Source organism: Camellia sinensis, chromosome 9 (assembly GCF_055761805.1).
Source record: "Camellia sinensis isolate YWXY chromosome 9, ASM5576180v1, whole genome shotgun sequence".
In the NCBI taxonomy this organism is placed as follows: Eukaryota; Viridiplantae; Streptophyta; class Magnoliopsida; order Ericales; family Theaceae; genus Camellia; species Camellia sinensis.
The window spans coordinates 199,018,303-199,035,201 of NC_138969.1; the positions used below are offsets into that span (position 1 = coordinate 199,018,303).

The 16,899-nt window shown below is 32.0% G+C and overlaps 2 long non-coding RNA genes across 2 annotated transcripts; one reads left to right on the plus strand and one right to left on the minus strand.

Annotated features, from left to right (window-relative positions):
* Window positions 1-2,971: 2,971 nt before the first annotated feature.
* Window positions 2,972-5,339, plus strand: LOC145798964 (uncharacterized). The gene is made up of 3 exons (XR_014340888.1): window positions 2,972-3,379; window positions 4,012-4,089; window positions 4,921-5,339. It is a non-coding gene; the product is annotated as an uncharacterized LOC145798964 (long non-coding RNA).
* Window positions 5,340-11,144: 5,805 nt separating this feature from the next.
* Window positions 11,145-13,408, minus strand: LOC114307650 (uncharacterized). The gene is made up of 2 exons (XR_003645191.2): window positions 13,153-13,408; window positions 11,145-11,480 (listed from the first exon to the last, which is right to left on the minus strand). It is a non-coding gene; the product is annotated as an uncharacterized LOC114307650 (long non-coding RNA).
* Between the last annotated feature and the right edge of the window lie 3,491 nt (window positions 13,409-16,899).

Sequence of the window (16,899 nt, forward strand, 5' to 3'; positions counted from 1 at the left end):
TAGATGTTTTTCCTGATGAACTACCTGGATTACCCCCAGATCGAGAAATTGAGTTTGCTATTGACTTAATTCCTGGAACTGCCCCAATTTCTAGTGCACCTTACCGTATGGCCCCAATGGAACTTAAGGAGCTTAAGATACAATTGCAAGAGTTATTGGATAAAGGCTTCATTAGGCCAAGTGTCTCGCCTTGGGGATCACCTGTGTTATTTGTGAAGAAAAAAGATGGCACCATGAGATTGTGCATTGACTATTGGCAGTTGAATAAGGTCACGGTGCGTAATAAGTATCCTTTGCCTCGTATAGATGATTTGTTTGATCAACTTCAGGGAGCATGTGTGTTCTCCAAAATCGATCTCAAATCAAGGTATCACCAACTTAAAATTAAGGAAGAAGACATAGCGAAAACTGCTTTTCGAACTCGCTACGGCCATTATGAATTTCTTGTTATGTCTTTTGGTCTAACTAATGCCCCCGCCGCATTTATGGACCTTATGAATAGAGTGTTCCAACCATACCTTGACCAATTTGTGATTGTATTTATTGATGACATACTTGTTTATTCCAGGAGTCAAGAGGATCATCAACAACACTTGCGGGTGGTATTGCAGACTTTACGAGAAAAGAAGTTGTATGCGAAGTTTAGCAAATGTGAGTTTTGGTTAGATCGTGTCGTATTTTTGGGGCATGTGATTTCGGGTGAAGGTATTTTTGTGGATCCGAAGAAAATAGAGGCTGTGGTGAATTGGGATCGTCCTACTAACGTGACCGAGGTGAGGAGCTTTTTAGGGTTAGCAGGCTACTACCGTAGATTTGTAGAGGGGTTTTCATTGATTGCGGCACCATTAACACATTTGACCCGTAAGAATACCAAATTTGAGTGGACGGAGAATTGTGAAAAGAGTTTTCAAGAATTAAAGAAGCGATTAACTTCTGCCCCAGTGCTTACTATTTCGTTAAGTGGTGAAGGATTTATTGTTTATACTGATGCCTCTTATCAAGGGCTCGGTTGTGTGTTGATGCAACATGGAAAGGTAGTGGCCTATGCATCTAGACAATTGAAGAACCATGAACGCAATTATCCCACCCATGATTTAGAGCTCGCAGCGGTTGTTTTTGCTTTAAAGTTGTGGAGACATTATTTATACGGGGAAAAATGTGAGATATGTACTGATCATAAGAGTTTGAAATATTTATTCACACAGAGGGATTTAAATTTGAGGCAAAGGAGATGGGTTGAACTGATTAAGGACTATGACTGCACCATTAATTATCACCCAGGAAAAGCTAATTTGGTGGCCGATGCTCTTAGCCAAAAATCTACAGGGAAATTAACTCACATTCAGGGCATTCAATTTAGTCTCTTACATGAAATAAAATCTATTGGAGTTGATCTAGCAGTTGGGAAGTCGGGATCCTTGTTAGCTACAATTAAAGTGAGACCTTTGTTAGTGGATCGCATTCGAGAAGCCCAAGGAAAAGACTCAATTTTGGAGAAGACCCGAGCTCGAGTGAAAGATGGTTACTCTGTTAGACTTTATTATTAAAGAAGATGGTGTGTTGATGTTTAAAAATCGGTTATGTGTTCCAAATGAGCCCGAGATAAAAAGGGAGATATTAGATGAGGCCCGTAATTCACCTTATGCAATGCATCCAGGGAGTACAAAGATGTATCGAAATTTAAGAGAAAGTTATTGGTGGCCAAATATGAAGAGAGAGATAGCAGAATTTGTGTCAAGGTGTTTGGTATGTCAACAGATTAAAACAAAGCATCAACGCCCAGCTGGTTTACTTCAACCTCTTCCTATACCTGAATGGAAATGGAAGCATATCGCCATGGATTTTGTTTCGGGCCTGCCTCGCACACAGAAGGGGCATGACTCTATTTGGGTTGTTGTAGATAGGTTGACCAAATCTGCACACTTTTTGGCTACTAAGAAAAACTTTTCACTTGATCGATTAGCAAAAATTTATGTGGATGAAATTGTGAGATTGCATGGTGTGCCAGTATCTATTGTTTCAGACAGAGACTCGCGCTTCACATCCCACTTTTGGCCTAGTCTTCAAAATGCCTTGGGTACTAAACTGAGATTCAGTACAGCTTTTCACCCCCAAACCGACGGGCAATCCGAGAGGACAATTCAAACTTTAGAAGACATGTTGAGAGCTTGTGTCCTAGATTTTCGAGGTAGTTGGGATGAACACTTGACCTTAATAGAATTTGCATATAATAATAGTCATCAATCAAGTATTGGGATGGCTCCCTATGAAGCTTTATATGGGTGAAGATGTAGAACTCCAGTATGTTGGGATGAGGTTGGAGAGAGAAAATTGTTAGGGCCAGAGATTGTTCAAATTACTACCAATAAAGTGCATATTATTCGAGAAAGGTTGAAGGCGGCTCAAAGTAGACAAAAGAGCTATGCAGATAATCGGAGGAGGGATTTGGAATTTCAAGTGGGAGATCATGTATTTTTACGAATCTCGCCATGGAAGGGAGTGATGCGATTTGGTAAGAAAGGCAAACTAAGACCAAGGTATATTGGGCCATTTGAGATATTAGAGCGCATTGGCAAGACTGCTTATCGTTTGGCCTTACCACCTAGTCTATCTCGCATTCACAATGTGTTTCATGTATCTGCGTTGAAGAAGTACATGCCTGACCCATCACACGTGTTAGATTTCCAACCAATCCAACTCAAGGATGATTTGTCTTATGAAGAGGAAGCCATAGAGATTGTAGACATGAAGGATCAAGTACTACGTTCCAAGACCATACCACTAGTAAAGGTATTGTGGAAAAATCATGCTTTGGAGGAAGCTACTTGGGAGCGGGAGGATGATATGAAAATTCGATATCCACATCTTTTTCAAGGTATGAACTAGACTAAACAAATGAATAAATTTCGTGGACGAAATTTTCCTTTAGGGGGGTAGAATTATAATATTCCCAACTTTTCATCTAGAGCCAAACACACTCCTATGTTAAACTCCATTTAGGATATCTAAACCCAACTCCAAACTTGATGGTAGGTGTGACCAAACACCCCATTTCAACACAAAAAAAAAAAAAATAGAAGTGCAGATTTTTTTTTCTTCATTCTTCATTCTCTAACTTCTCTCTACTTTCTCTCTCATTTTCCTTTACTTTCTTGGAGGCCAAACACCACACCTTTGCTCCACCCTTACACCACCACCTTGACCCACCATCTCCACCACCTCCGGCCACCTTATCTCGCCGGAAAAAGGGTCCGGTCGGCCACTCCTTAAATCCATCCGAAAATAACACAATAGAAACACCAACTCTAGATTTTTCTTAATCTTTTGAAGAATCAAAGCATGGGATTTATTTTCTTGATGGATTAGAGGCTTGTAATTGGTAAGAATCTTTCTCTAAAAGTTTAGTTTAAGGTTTTACATATTTTGAGTTAGAGATGATGAAATTTTTGTGTTTTAGATCTATTATGATTTGGGGTTTGCTTGTTGAATTTTATACTCTCAATTAGTTTCCATGAATGTTTTACATGTTTAAAAAAAAAATGGTCAATTTGATGCTTGATTTGGAGATTAAGATTTTGGGTTAATCTAGGGTTTGAATGTGATGTAAAAATTGGGAATTTTGGTGTTAGGGAATTTATATGTTGAAATTGATTTGATAAATGGTGGATTGGGTATCTCTATGTTCTATGGAGGAATTTTATAAGTGATTGAAGAGATTTTACTTAAGTTGTTGAGTTTATACAAAAATGTTGATTTTTGACTTTTGTAGTAAATTGATGGTGGTATTGTGCATATAAATTGATTGGGTATTTAAAAAGTTACTAACTCAAAGATGTTCAAAGGATGGGTGTTATGGAGATTGGATAAGTTATTTGTTTGGGTGACTTAAAGTTGGAGGAGTTCTTTAGCTTGCCATTCCTTAGCATAATTTTATTTAGGATCATTTTTGTAGATGTTGTAATTTTCATTGAAAGCTTTTCCTAATTTGAGATCCTATTTACTAATTGTTAGGATTGGAGGAAGGCATCTCTACACCTCTTGGAAATTAATTTGTAGAGTTTCAAATCTACACTTTTGCTATTTTTGGAGGTGAGTATACTTACCATGGAAATTACCTTACCTCTATCTTTATTACAAAGTTTGAAAATAATTTTTGAATTAAAGGAAGTGAATGATACATTTCATCATGATATATGTATAAAAAGAAAATCTATAAATTTATTGAGGCCAAGGGTTGAGTTTTAATAAAGATATGATTTCATTTGTATAATGAAGCATTAAATTTTTTATGAGAATTTATTTAAGTTGAGTCTTTCAAATTTTATGATGATGATGATTGAATGACAGTGAAATATTATGTGAGGGTATTTATTTTATTGATCATATAACCGAATATAGCCTTTGGGGCCACAAGGGCCAAAATGCTTTGGGGTCCTGGGGACCGAAATGTTTTAAGGACCATAAGGGTCGTTGTATGTATAAGGGGTCTCGGGGACCGAAACATTGAAACAAGAATTGAAGTGCTACGATGACATGAGCTATGTTCCTATGGTTATGTTTTGGGTAACGGTACCGTCACCACCTAAGTCGCGAGGTAACGCGACCCTAAGGCTATGTAGTGGATTGTATGATGGACAAGAAATCTTAATGTATTGAAAAATTATATTTTTGTTTACTTTCATTATCCAAATGTATTTTTTTTCTGCCTTATGAGATTCCTTGGAAAAATCTTGATAACGTTTTATGAAAATTGTATTTCATCATTTTTATTTTTATTTTGTATAAATTTAAGTCCAATTAAGCTCTTATGTTTAGTATCTTTATTTTGAACCCTATTGGTAGGAGCAAGTTTTATAACTCCATGGTATTGGTATACTCATTGGGCTTTAGCTCATTCTTTTAAATAATTTTTTTTTTCAGATTCATAGACTTTTGTGTGGCTCGCCTCAACTTGGAAGACTAGAATTTTTTGAAGGATCACAGGTGGGCATCTTGTGGTTGAGGTTTTGCTTAGGGTCATTCTAGGATGTAAGCTTACCCTTTTTTTTATGAAGGAGGTTGATTGTAAAAATTGCTTATGAAGTTGGATGTATTGATGGATTCGTGATTAGTATGTATTATATATATTTTTTTTTGGAGGAAATGCTTGGGAACTATCTTGTAGCATGATAATACTTTTTTTTGTCTTTGAATAGATCATCTCATATATGTTAGGCAATTGAAAGGTCTTATGCACTTTTGGTGATGTGGTGATGTGATGTAAGAATTATACAGGAATTGTGGTGTAAAGGTGCTATAGCGTTTGAGGTGCACCCTCTTGGCAGGGTTTTGCCTTGCCAAGATTGAGTCGTTACAGCTTCTCTCTACATTTCTTACATGTGTAGAGACCAAAACCTCCAAACAGTGTTTGTTACACCGCCAAATGGTATTGACGCATACCAGGAGTGGATTCATCTCTTCTCATCATTGGTCCACGTGGAATATTGAACCGAGCTATTACTTGGTGAGACATAAACATTACGTTGGATAGCTACTGCCGAGCAAAACCAAACCGGTCCATCAAAACCGACTAAATGCAGGGCGCGCCGTTCGACATCTCGGCCTTACACAGCAATCTTATGGGCAATCTTAGTCCCCACATCTGCAGTCGGAACCATCCATAACTCGACCCAATGCGTCCGTGCGGACCCAATCAAATACCGTGTTCTGTGCGATTCCAGCTAGGCTAAGCACACGCGTGCCACCATATCTAGTGCGGACCTAACTCAGCCGCACAATGTGCCCAGGCTCAACTTACACAGCGCAACACCAAAATTTGTGCTAGCATAGTTTTGCCCACTGTTCGGCATAACTCTCCCTCTTAAATAGACTATTACAATATAACAAACTCACTAACCATGGGTTAGACTCTAAGCTAACCTAAGCCTAAGACCTTGAGTTGTAACCTGAGCTGAGGCTGCAACTGTAGCTTGAGTTGTGCATTGAATTTGTTGAATTGTGTGTTGATCCTCTTCACTTAGCTTTGCTTTTCATTTTGATAGGAATAGGTCATATCAAACCTCGGCACAATACTTTTCATACCAATATGTGTTTGTGCCTTTCTTTTCAACCGTACAACATTATAAGAGAGGTTTGAAACATAGGGACTCAAGTATTTTGAGACAAAAAAACCAAACTCTGGCAACTTTAACAACGTAGTCATAAGTTAAGTCCTTGTCCCAATGTTTATGTCCCTTCTTTCACGTCTCTCTCTCTAACTATACAACATGATAAGAGAGGCTTAGAGATATAAGAATTTATGGACAAAGTAACCAAACTCACCGTAATAATGTAGTCCCGACTTGCATGTTACAAGTCTTGCAACTATGGAATCACTCTTTGTCATAGCGGGAGGTAAGTTTGACACATCTGATATGCTCGATTTGATTTATGGGAATGAGATAGAATGAAATTGAATGGAATATAATGATCATTCTTTAAACTCCACTATTGAATGATCATTCAATTTGATAACTGTTGATTACATTTGTAATGTATTTTTTTTTTTTTTTAATCAATTAAACATGAGAATAAACATTTTAATAGAATGATCATTTCATTCCAATGAATTAAACACTATCTAAAAAAATTGTGTAGAAAAGAGTTTGCTTCCTGCACAACTTCCTTTTTTAATGACAGTTGCATTGGGATTTTAACCGTCAATTTGTTTATAAAATAAAAAATAGTCTCAAAACCACGTATCAACAATGAAAGATATGGGCATGAGTTCTAGAGAGAGGGGCAAAGGCTTCAATCTTTAGGTGATTTCTAGCTAAGTTTTGATGATGATCCAACAACCTTCTTCACACTTTTAAAATGTAGATTTACACTCTTAGAGTGTAGATTTACACCTCTAGAATGTAGTTCTGGACTTTTTATGTTAAGAATAAAGAGTTTTGTGATATTCCCTTTGTTTCCTACATAGATTTTTAGTTTTTTTTATTTATTTATTTTGTTGTTCTTGTACTTTGTTTTTCTTTTAATTTATTGCTCGTTTTCCTACTTCTCAACCAAAAAAAAATTCAAAGGTATGGTTCCATTCCCTCACAAATTTAAGGTGATTTTTTTTTGGGGGGGTAATATAATAGTGATATTAATGATATAGTATCACTATCTAATAATTGTTTGTTATTTGTTCTCCTACGTAAATGTGGCAAGATAGTTACATTTTGAAAGTGGGGTTCTCACAAATATACGTTTATGGATTAATTTAAGTATGTTTGTAAAAACTTACGTGATTTTGTAAGGTAACTTATGTATATTTGTAAGAACTTATACAAATACATATGGTATGTACTTGAACATTTAAGAATTGCCTGTAAATCGAATTGAGGATCATAAGATTTTATTTTTAATGTAAAGTAAATGAAAAATTAACAATAATGATAATGTATGTTAAATAATTTGAAAATCATTAAAGAAAAAAGATAAATTTGATATAATATATTTTATGTTAATATAAATTAGAGAAAATGTTTGGAGAAAGAGTTTATAGTCAATTTTTTAAATAGATATATTCATATATAATAAAATAAAAAAAAATAGTAGGAACAAGATCGTAGTACGATTTATGACTAAGATTATAATTACTTTAAGATATGCAAAATTTAAGATTCTAATGTGCAATCCAAGATTGTTTGGCCTAAATTAAATCATTGAATAAGATTTAAGATCCAGATCATGATTTTAATAACAATAGTTTATGAAATTCAAATGAATCAGAATGTTATGACTCATATCTTTGTGGTGTAAAAATAAAAATTCAATGCAATGATGATACCATTATATTCACAACACTAGTATCACTAACTAATAATAAACCTGCATGGCAGGGATGTTATTTTATGAGCTAACTTATATAAATACATAGGGTATGCACCTTACACACCTAAACACTTCCCTCAATTTATAAGTCTCCTCCCAATAATCCCCATGAAATTCCAATTTTAATAACCTTGTCATGATAAAAGTGAATTGATACACTTTTCCTTTTGGTTATAATTACAACATGCCCGTTGTTATTTAAAATTAAAAATTAGACCTAATTTTTAAGCCAGTAAAGTGACAATCAATTAGGATATTAAAAATAATGTTCTCTTATATATTCTCTAATCAACAACCAATTATATCACTTACACATTATTAAGTCTAAAAAATGAATTTAAAAATTGGACTTATATATTATTGTCCTTTTAAATTAAGAAAAAAAAAATCATTACATAATTACAACCAAACGGCACCTTATAATTACAAATTTGTAATGAAGAGGATCATAATCCTTTGTGCACCATATCTACCCCATTAATTTTTTATTTTTGTTTCTTTCTAAAACAGTAATTGAAGAGTATTAACCAGGGCCGGCTTTGAGCTTAGGCCGACCAGGCCATGGCTTAAGACACCTCAAAATAGACTCAAAAAAGGGGTTTCTCTTATAATAATTTGAGCAATGGTAGAGGGCCCAAATTCTGTGGCTCAAATGTGGCTCAAATAGCCAAAACGACGTCGTTTTGAGTACAAAACAACATCAAAATGGCCAAAACGACGTCGTTTTGGTCATTTGAGCCACATTTGAGCCACAGAATTAGGACCCCCAAACATTTTTCTAATAATTTAGTGTAATATATTAGGTATGTTTTAAGTCTAAAAAAAATTGAAAAGGCCCAAACTAATTTAAAATAAATTGACCCATTAAAAAATTGAAAGATCCATTTAAAAAAATTAACATTGTTATCCATTGAAAATAGATCCCAAAAATGGTCCTCTCATATTATAATTTAGTGTAATATATTAGGTATGTGTTAAATCCAAAAAAAATTAAGAAATGCCCAAACTAATTTAAAATAAATTGATCCATTTAAAAATTGAAAGGCCCATTTAAAATAATTAGTATTGTTATCCATTGAAAATGATTTTGCTAAAAAACTAAATTATGCAAGTATGATTGATTTATTTGCTTCTAAAAATGCAATAAGAAAGAGAATAAAGCGATATTTATTAGTTATTGTAATGTAATGCTAAGTATTTTTAGTGATTTTGACACAAATCTTTTGTCCTTTACCTTCAAATTATTTTTTCATTCAATGGGAAAAATATATATATATGTGAAGGATCTCAAAAATTTATTAGTTGATTATCAACTTTTGGTCACGAAAATCTGAGGCCGGGCCTGGTATTAACCTATTAGTACCCTTTGCTATATAACTAGGATGGTGAATCTGTCAAACCACTTTGTCCTCTCTCTGTCTCTAAAGATGGGTAACGCAGAAAATAGGGATTGTGCGACATTTTTCATGGTTGTGCTGATAATAGCATCAATACTGATATTTCCATACTATATGCAGCCTGAAGCTCCTGCTATGTTAGCTCTGTTGTTCTCTCTTATCCCTATGTCTATTTTGTTGTACGTTCTGTATCTTGTGTTGTTTGTGTGGTGATTGCATTTGCAATTCCACACCATGTTCTCTCTCTCCTTCTTTTAAGGATTAATTACACTTTACACCTTTCAATGATTTTACTTTCTCAATTTTAAAATTATACATTTAGACCCATCATCAACTATGGAAGTGTGATAGTGGTTGAGTGATTGAAATACACAATTTTAAACCTGAGAGAATAAATTGATATTTAGTAATAGTTGAAGAGGATTTAGGGTAATAATTCACCGATTTTTTTGATGCATATATAGAAGTATAAATGTAATCAATTTATTTGTTATGGATTATTGCTCTGGAATTTTATGTGTAGCTTTCACCAGAAAGAGGAATCAAAGGGGGGAAATTTTGATAATTTAGGCATTCATACCAGAATTTTAAACAATATGTAGATATATCTCCAAAGAAATTATAGCCAAACATAATTTTCACACAAAAAAGATCATTCAAAATATGAGTCATAACAGTGCTAGTTTTAATAATAATTTGAAAAGGAGGCTTCAAAATTTACATTGTGTTGATTTATCAGCAAAAGAAAATAGTATGCAAAGACAAATTTTATTTTTTTTTATTTTTTATTTTTTTTTTTAAAAATCATTCAAATATGACATATAATAATGGGTATTTTGGTTTGAAAAATAAAAAGGTATAAAATGCAACATCATTCTATATTAGTAGAGTTTATTTGAGAGAATTTATTGCTGTAAAAGATAAGTGCAAGGTTGTGTGTTTGGATTTTGGATTTGAATACATAAATTTAAGCTTCTTTTTTTTTTACATTTCCTTTTTTTTTTTTTTTCTTCTCAATAAATATCAATCAATATCCAAAATACACACCAATCAAGCACAAACTTGTTCATTGCAATTTTATCGTAGTGATGACAAAACTCTTGATCTTATTAATCTGGGACTACATATTTCCTGAACTAACCACCAGGAAATTAATTAATCACCACTAGATAATGGATTAGTATATATAAAAACACTAGTAATATCAATCTGATTCACTTTTGGGAGTAAGATTAGTCCCGCTCATTTTTACTCTTGTTTTTTTATTAATCAAGAGTGTACCACATAAGTATCAGATATCACACTAATGCTCCAAAATTATTGAAAATTTTTCCACATGACCCTACTGATTTGTTAAGATGCACTTCATGCATTAGCAGTGAATTGCCTGAAATGGCCATCAACAAAACCCAATCACGTGAAAATAAGTAACAACCATGCATCTGAACAAGTAGGCCTAAACATCCAACACATTCAAAAACACAATTCTTAGGAAATGTGTCTGTGTATTCGATACATTGAATCTCCAAACATGAATTACAGTACTCATGCCATTCTCCAACCCCAAAACAAAAAGTGAAACAACAAAACAATGTGTTATGTAAACTTCCTATCGTATTTTCCTATTCTATCTCTTGTCTATCTCTTGAAATCACTTTATCTCTTGAAATTCACTAAGCCTATTTTCCTATCCTATCTACTGAAATTAATCAAATTACTTATTTGTTAGTAAAGCAATGTAAGGATAATGCTTTGTTTTTGTGATTCGCGTATAACAATCTAAAGTTTTGGCACATTTCAAGGCTGAATTCTTGCATATTTATTGCATAGGGAAAAGGCCATCATAAATCTTTTACCAAAAGCAATTTTAGTGCGAGCAAATGCTTACCAAGATTCAACAAGAGCTGATATTCAATTCAACAAAAGGAATACTTTCACTTACATTTTCGATAGGAATGCCATTAAAACAAAGAAATTGGAGTTGAATTCAAACAAAAATGTAAATGCTACCTGTTGCTTCCAATGTGAAACCAAAGTTCTGAGCAGAAAAACAAACACAGCAGCGTCCTTGGGCTCAGTTGTTATCTCCACGATAACACCTCCATAGTGATCATTCGTACCAGTGAGTAGTTTTGCTCATCTGCAACACTACATGTTGTGACAACATCAACCTGAAATTCAAGAATGCACTCCAAAATCGGACCTTGAATCTGCTTATGCCTAAAAAGTCACAAAAACAAGTACTGAAATTGGTTACTAAACCCTAAATTAACGTCCCCCCCCCCCCCCCCCCCCAACCAAAAAAATAAAAATAAAAAAAGAAATAAAAAAAAGAGTGAATTGTGATTGAAAGACCAATGGAAAGAGATTTTGATCAAACAGTGAGGAACAGACGATTCGAGAAATGGCAGTGAGAGAGAGTTGTTGCTGTGGAACAGAGCAAGGAAGGTCTCGAAAGAGATCTGATCATTTTGTTCTTTAAATGAGTTATATCTAACTGATAATGGATCAGAAGAATATTGCCTAACTGAATTTGAAAATCAATAACAAGAGCACAAAATTTAACCCGTAATTAACTGTTGAACCCATATTATATTACCATACAATCTGAGTAATTAATGTTCTCAAATTATCAACTTAGTATATTGCTATGATGTTTTCAAACCAATAAAAGCAGTAGTAATAAGCTAGTAGAAGCGATCTGATCCACTTTGATTCGCTAATGGGTAGGACCAAGATCAATCCTACTCATTATTTATTTATTTTGAAGTAGTTTTATTAATCAAGAATACCACGTGTGTATCAAATATCACACTAATGATCCGAAATTATTGAAAAAATTTCCATATGACTCTACTGATTTGTTAAGATGCACTTGATGCATTAACAGTGAATAGCATGAAATGGCCATCAATAAAACCCAATCATGTGAAAATAAGTAACAACCATGCACATCTGAACAAGTAGGCCTAAACATTCAACACATTCAAAAACAAAAAATATATATATTTCTTAGGAAATGTGTCTGTGTATTAGATACATATAATCTCCAAACACGAATTACAGCACTAGGGCCATTCTCCAACCCAAAAACAAAAAAATCAAAAATCAAAAACAATAAAACAGTGTGTTATGTAAACTAACATATATAGTAATAATATAATAATGAGCGGATCATTTGGGGGCTTGAGAAAGGAAAATGAAGACAACAGCGGCCACCACGGGGAAGAGGAGGAGCACGTAAAGGGGTGGCGGCCCCAACGGCCCTGGACCCATCCCCAAGGGAAGAAAGATGAGGCAAACAGCCACCACCAGTATCAACGTCACTTGTTCCACTCCGCATCCATGCTGCTCTCCCCTCCTCATCTTAGAGAAACTGGTTTGGATCTCGAAAACAAACGTGCGGTTGTCTGACAGCGGTTTTATTATGTGTATTGGTCGGACAAGTCGTACATACGTACGTTGTACCAGATATGATAAGCCAATGATTGTGGACATGTATATATAGTGGTGATCAGGTGTCTCCCTGGCCCCTTGGCAAAACAACACAACGGTTCCATTTTTAGGGACTTGCAAAACGCGGGAGTTTTCGAAACGCATCCGGATCCTCTACAGTCCTCCCTCTATAGTTCTTCATAGAGTTTTAAAAACGGCGCCGTTTTGATTATTTAAAAAATGAAAAACAGAGCAGAAAAACGTGAAACAAAGCAGCATACGAGAGGAGAAAGAAACGAAGAGAAAGAGAGAGAGAGAGAGAAGGAGACGGAGCACCACAATCAAAACCTCTAATTTTTCAAAGCTGTAATTTTTTAATTTCAAATCTAGTTCTCAATCAAAACTCTAACTTTTCAATTCAGATTTGAAATTAGATTTGAGAGTTTAGAGGACGAACCTGGTTCAATCTATGGCGTGAGGGAGCTCCGGCGGACAACAATGGCTGAGGACAGACTTTCTTCTCAAAAGATTTCTTCTTCTCTCTTCGTTTTGTTCCGGCAGACAACAATGGCCGATGATTGTGGAGGACAATGAAGAACGGAGGACGGTGCTTGCCGATACTGCTGCGTCTCCCTCCCTCTCTCTCTCTCTCTCTCTCTCCGTTTTTGCCTCTCCTGCTTTGTTTCACGTTTCTGCTCTCTTTTTCAATTAAGGGCTGTGCTGGATATTGGCCTAACTCGTTTTAATAATTTAAATTATTTAATATGTAAAACTTACCAACTATTATATGTATGTAAAACGTTTATTATATATCGATAATTATGTTATACCAAAAAAAAATATATTAATAACTATCTGACTCTCGTTAAATATTTTAATTAAAAAGTTATTATAAATTATTTTTTTATTTTTTATTTTTTTTTAATTTTAAAAAATTTAAAAAATAATAAAATAGTGGGTGTGTTTAGTTTGGTTTTGGAAGATAAATCTTCAAAAAAAAATCTTAGAGAAAGAGTTTAGAAATTTTTTTAAATTTGTTTGGTTTTATATTTTAGAAATAATTTTAGAGTGTGCGAGTTTGTAATGATTTGATATTTTATTGTAGCTGAGTAGATGTGTATGAAAAAAAAAATTAAAAAAATAGAGAGAAGAGAAAAAAAGTGATTAATTGATGTGTAGGAAAGAGAAAATGATTTTGAAATTTTTTAAAAAATTTTCAACTAAATAAAATTTTAAAAATTATATTTTAAGAGTTAATCAAACAAGGCCGATATGTTTTCAAACGAAGCCCTCTTTCCGGATCCCACTTGATTCGCAACATAAAAGTTTAATAATAATATTAAAATTTAATAATAAAAATTAAAAAATTACAGTAGCTTTTGGTTTAATTTTAAAACCATTATTTCGATAAAAAAATTTTAAAATTCTTTTTAAAATTCATAATTAAACAATCAATTCAAAACTCAAAACTCTATTTTAAAACAAAAAAAAATTCAAAAAAAATATTTTTACTTTGTTCTTTAAAATTATTTTTTATTTTTTTGAATTTGAAGAAAAATATTTTTTATTTTTTTGAAAAAAATATTTTATTATTTTTTTAACTATTGGCCAAATAATTTGTCATGATTTAGATATATATCTATATATATATATATATGGGCGATTCAAAAAATTTTAAAATTTCAAAAATGAATAAATATTTAAAAAACTATTTAAAATATTAAAAAACTAAAATATTTAAAAAATAGTTATAAAATAAAATAAACTATTTAAATTAAAAAAATAAGAAAATATTTAAAATAAAAATAATATATTTAAAATAAAAAATTAATTTTAAAAATTTGTAAATATTTTAAATATATATTGAAAATATTTAAAAAATATATAGCACACAAATGTAGTAAATACATCGCACATAAATAAATAAATAAATATTTACAACAAAAAATATTTATCCTAAAAAAATAAAATTAAGAAATTTTTTAAATATTTAAAAAAAAATAAACTCAAAACAATTTCAAAATACAACTAAAACTCTTTTCAAAACTCATTTCAAAACTTATAATCAAACAAATTTTTCCTTTTCAAAGCTCATTTTAAAATTAAACCAAATGGAGTCTATTATAATTAAAAATATATATTACATATTCATACATATATTAGAATTATATTATGTCATATAAAACATAACAATAACTCAATAATACATTCTATAGATATTATATATATTCTATAAAAATTCAATAACATATGATATATATAGGGTGTGTTTGATTGGACGGACTGGAAAAGGGGGGATTAGAATCCATCGGACTTGAATCCTGGGACTGTGAATCCCCCGGACTATTTGGTCGGATTGGATATGTATCCTGTGTTTGTTTTTTCATGAGATTAGATGTCTGGATAGGACTATTTTCAGTGAATCCAATGTTTGGTTGGACGGACTGGATAGGATAAATGAACAAAAGACTATTTTACCCTTTTTCAATTGTTTACTATGTAATAGCAATATTAAACATATCTTTAATATTTTAATTATTTTTAGTAAACATTAAACATACTAATGGTTAAATTTTGTTTAAAGATATTTAAACATACTAATATTGATAAAAAAATTTGACCGGTATAGATTATTTTTATTTAAACAAATAAAGATTTATTGTTGAAATTAAACATACTAATGGTTAAATGTTTAAATTTTTATTTAAACAATTAACATTGAAATTATTTTGATGTACAGATTATGTTTAAACAATTAACAATCAACAATTAAATAAATGTTGATGTATAGATTATGTTAAAACAATTAACAAATGTTGATGTAATTAACAATTAACAAATGTAGATGTAATCAAATGTTGACGTATTAAAACATAATTTAATAGATGTTAAATAAATATACATGTTGATGTACAGATGTTGAAATAATTTAATAAACATGTTGATGTACAAATGTTTAAATGTTTAAATAAAACATAATTTAAATAAATGAAATTATTTATTGTTGAAATTAAACATTTAATTGTTTAAATAAAACATCTATTAAAACATCTATTAAATTTAAACAATGAAATTAAATAAAACATAAACAAAATTTTAAAATAAAACATCAATAAAATATCTATAAAAAATTATTTTAAAAAATTAAATAAATAAAACATTAATAAAAATTTAAATAAAATTATTTTATTTTTAAATTGAGACATTTAAATTTTATTGAATTTTATTAAATATAATACATAATTAAATAGTAGAGGGTCAAAAATGGTCATTTTTGCATATAATCCAAACAGTGATTAGTCCCCCACTTTCTGTCCCACCCCCCAGGACAGGATAGTCCCCCATATGGAGGACATGGAGTCCGGCCGGACATGGAGTCCGCCGGACTAAAAAAAAATCAAACGACGGATAAGGTGCACTATTAAATTACAATCCAAATAGTGGATAGTCCCCCTCCTAATCCCCCAATCAAACACACCCATACTGTATATAATAATTACATTTACAAGTCGGGTAGAATTTGGATAAAGAAATACTCTCCCCCGCTTTTACTTGAGCATGTTTGGGTTGTGCAAAAGTTTTCTCCAATCGAATCCTACACTATTCAACTACCCTTATGCTAATCTGAATTGATGGCATTGTTGTAATAATAATAATAATAATAATAATAAATTATAAATATATCAATGCCCTTTTCACTATATATAGATATATCTGTAGACAATTAAATTTTTATGTGTCTTGATTATCGCCTAATTAATCAAAACAAATAATTTTTTTTGATTGGTCAAAATTAAGATGGCAAAATTTTTAAATGGATGTGGGTTTTATTAAAATTATGAATCTTAACCTATTTTTTAAATTATGAGTCACACCAAAACAAAAGTGAACCTATTTTGACAATTGGATCAACCCAAATTTGTCAAAATTTAGCAGAATAATTCAAATTTAAATTTAAATCTGAATGCAAATCATGTCCATAAAATAAGAAATAAATTGCTTGTTTCTTGAAAATTAGAGTCAATTTTAGAATTTCCAAAATTAACCCTCTCCTATTAAGCCTATAAATAGAGGCTCTCATTAGGGAGAAAGGGAGACATTTTTTTTTTTGGCTAATGGTCTTGTAAGCTCCTAAGCAATCTCAAGACTACCAAATTCTCTTCTTATAATTTTCTCTAAAGTTCCTCAAACTTAAAAGAAATGA